Below are 4,369 nucleotides of genomic sequence, written 5' to 3'. Positions count from 1 at the left end.
TGTCTAAGTTTAGCTCGTCCTCAAATTTTCAATTTCAAGTGATTTTATTGGTTGAAACATTTGAGGCTATTACTATTTTGATATTTGTTATGAAACCAAGCTTCGTTTGTTTACAAATTATTCCTGGCTAATTTTGCAATTATCCTATTCAGTTTAACATTAACCTCATTACATCGATATTACGGAAAAGTTCTTTTGAGGCTTACTAGGCACATTTTGGTTTTATATACACTTTGCCATAATTTAGGGATCACTAAGTTTTCAGAAGAAGTGTCATTTCGTCACCCACTTTGATGGGGAGACATTGATTTTGTCCTGTCTGTCAGTCCATTACACTTCTGTAAGGGCAACTACTTAGAAACAACTGTACCAAATATCATCGTATCTGGTGTATCCATCTGCACCATGAAAACTGATTTATTCAACAGGTCATAGTTTTCCTTTCCTCGTTTGTCTACCCCGGACTTGACTTTTTATGAGCAACTCGGCGGGTGTTTCTAGAAAAGCAGAGGACGCTTACCCTACCGGTGCACCTGGTCCATGCTCCGAGTCCGAGTTGTTACTTTGTATGTATGATTTTAGTTACTTTATGTTCTTTGTTGTGTATGTCTGTTTTCCATGTCTGGTCTTTGTTCCTGGATTACATTCTTTTGATTACCGCTATAACCTTGGTTCCCTTGATTACTCTTTCACACCACTGGGTCGATACCTCTGCTGGTGGATTTTGTCCCCGAGGGTATCATCAACCCAGTAATATAATTTTTAAAATTAATGGTTTTAACAAGAGGAATGAAAGAAAAACTGGCTCGGACGTCGCCCAGTATAAAAAATGTCCGAACCTGACAGCAGATCGGACACTCTGTTGTCTTGTAAGTATGTGGTGTCCCCAGATGGGAATCTTAGCACACTCACATCTGGTATGGAAAGTACCCCGACCAATTCAACTAAAAATACCCAATCACACATTCAGTCTGCAGACCATCTATTCCAGTACAAAAATTCTGACTATTTTAAAATTATCAAACCATGTTCCATCACTTTAAACGATATATTTGACTACAACGATGACGAACCACATTGTACCATATTAAAATGTGGTATAAAAAATTGCAAAACATGCAACATTCTTATAACCGACCCTTACTTCTCCAGTTCCCTTACAAACAAAACCTTCCATACAAGAAGTCACGATGACTTAAGTTGCAAATCAACAAACTAAATATATGGATTAGAATGCAACTTATGTGGTTTAATATATGTCGGCGAAACGCAAGAACGATTAAATAAAAGAATGTGCGGTCATCGTTCGGGAATTAACACCACCAAATTCCCGACAATTTATAAACACTTTAATCAACAAGATCATTCAGTTCTCTCCATGAAAGTTCGTATTTTAGAAAAAAATTTACCATCCTACGAACAGTCCCGTTCTAAGTAAAGAGAGGAGTATTGGATACGCAGACTAGGTACTGCAATACCTTACGGATGCAATGACAACATCAAAATTATAGGAAACCTTTCAAGCCAACATAACAATAACATAAATGTGATGAATTTATTTGACAAAAATCCAAGACGGGAAAGGAGTCATGGCCATCGCCACTATACGTCACCTAAGTTACATGATGTCTCCATAGTTGGTCTCCTTCCTTTCATACAAAAACCTCTTGGACTTCATCACATTAGAACCAAACTTTATTCTATACCTCTCACTCTACTACACTCCCTTTACAAAACAAGTCTTGACACTTCTGTTTCTGACCCCACTTCATCATTATACAGACTTGTTGCCATCATTTTGGATATTGGTTTCCACAGACTCTTTAAACCAGTTTGTGTGAAAAGTCAAGATGAAGAAAAACGATCATTTCTTCCACTACCGTTTGTCAACAAAGATATAGATGCAATTAATTTGGCTAACATCCTCCATCACAAAAACGTTACCAACAAAATTCCCCCATATTTCAAAGACAAATCCATACCAATTATTTCATATTCCTATACTTCACCCATAGCATCCAAAATTTTCAATTATAAAAGGCTACTGCAGAACCTCGAGATTGAGGACTTCAAGGCTAAACCACCTGACTGTTCTTGCAAAACCTCTCCATTCAAATATGGTCCTTCTGGTCACGTCGTTACGGGAGATTTAACCATTATCGAAAACGAATCTCTGCGTAATATCCTTTCTAAAGGTCCCAAGTACCGTGAACCACGCTCCATAAATTGGAATTATAACTTTAAAGTTCTTATGGATGCCGTCGAGGACTATGCAAGAAAATGGATAAAACAGAACAAGAAGACATTGATTCTCTGTCAGAGTGGTTGAAGGCCGTGAGGTCTTTAATTTTGAAACGAATGAAAGTTTTAAGTAGGTCAATGAGTGCCAAGGCTACATCAGTTTTAAAGACCCCGAAGTAGCAAGAACATTGTCTACTATACATGACAAATATTTTGTCGTACCAGCAGACAAAGCCCAAAACAACATTGTTTTTGTCTGCAAAACGTTTTATATCCAATGTTTATTATCAGAGGTAGACGTAGAAAATAATAGCAGTGATAAGACCTACACTGCTACCACTCTTTCCAAAGACGAGATTGTGGAAAACCATAAATCTGTGCTATCCTCTTTTGGTCTCTCTACCAAGGACGATGATTGTGATTTACCGTCTATGTACCGGATTCCTAAACTTCACAAGAATCCTTACAAACAACGTTTCATAGCTGGATCTGCAAAATGTACCACCAAACCTCTTTCAAAACTTTTAACTTCTATACTCACAACTGTCAAAGAGGGTCTACAGTCCTACCACAACACTTGTTACTCCCGTAGTGGTATTAATTCAATGTGGATCCCCATACTCAGTTAAAATCCCGACTTAAAAACATTATACATCGTTGTTTTTTCCAAAAAATATGGTACATCTAGATACAAATATATAGTTCTTGGTAGAGATTCCTCATACTTTGTAAGAAATAATTCCAAATCATCTTCCAAATATACAGAGGAAGATGTTTACAAAATGCTGGAATTTTTAATCGACAACATATTTGTCCAGTGTGGTGGACGTGTTTTTCAACAAACGGTCGGCATTCCAATGGGAACAAATTGTGCTCCTTTACTAGCTGACCTGTTAATTCACTCTTTTGAGGCTTTTATAGCTGATCTGATCAGAAAGAAAGAATATTGTTTGGCTAGATCCTTCAATCTCAGTTTCCGCTATATAGATGACGTGTTATCTTTAAACAATCCTAATTTCGGGAATTTAATACATCGCATCTACCCTAAAGAACTTGAGATAAAAGATACTACAGACACTGTGAAGTCAGCCTCATATCTTGACCTACACTAGAAATCGATGGTTTAGGAAACTATTGACCAAACTTTACGACAAACGTGATGACTTTTCATTCAGAATTGTCATCTTTCCTTTCATCTGTGGCAACATCCCTTCGGCTCCTGCGTATGGATTGTTCATATCACAACTCATACGTTATGCCAAAGCTTGCCGGGACTACGCAGACTTTTTGGATCGCGCTAAAACTCTGACAAATATGCTTCTGGAACAGGGTTATGTTGCTACAAGATTGAAGTCATCACTACATAAGTTTGATGGTCGTCATCATGAACTCGTGGATCGTTATGGTGTATCCATCTGCACCATGAAAACTGATTTATTCAACGGGTCATAGTTTTCCTTTTCTCGTTTGTCTACCCCGGATCTGACTTTTTATGAGCAACTGAGCGGGTATTACTAGAAAAGCAGAGGACGCTTACACTACCGGTGCACCCGGTCCATGCTCCCAGTTTTTTAGTGGAGTCCGAGTTGCTAATTTACTTTTGTTACTTTGTATGTATGATTTTAGTTACTTTATGTTCTTTGTTGTGTATGTCTGTTTTCCATGTCTGGTCTTTGTCCCTGGATTACATTCTTTTGATTACCCTATAACCTTGGTTCCTTTGATTACTCTTTGAATCGATGGTATAAAAGTATATACAATGTATGCTCTGGGAGTCATTTGACAACATGTACGCATGTAAAAAATTCATAATAACAGAAACTTATCCGACTGTACTCCAATTTTCGAAAACACCAATGATCCTCAAAATACGTCGATTTTGCAATACAATAAATAAATGAAAACACAAACAAACAAACAAACAAAAACCTGAATTTATAGCTTTAGTAATTTGTCTATGTATTTCGAAATTTTCAAAAAGAATTTTTGCAAAATAAATCGGCGATTATTAACAATGCTGTGGTCATTGATATACTAATATTGTAATGTAGCGTTTGTAGTGTCGGGTAAATGTAGATACCCTGAAACATAAATGACGATTATTCATTCTGTCGGAAGTGACGTACTT

This window comes from Perna viridis, chromosome 12 (genome assembly GCF_037379345.1).
Source record: "Perna viridis isolate PV_CMFRI_1.1 ecotype Kerala chromosome 12, ASM3737934v1, whole genome shotgun sequence".
Taxonomy (NCBI): Eukaryota; Metazoa; Mollusca; class Bivalvia; order Mytilida; family Mytilidae; genus Perna; species Perna viridis.
Note: the sequence above shows the minus strand (reverse complement) of the source record.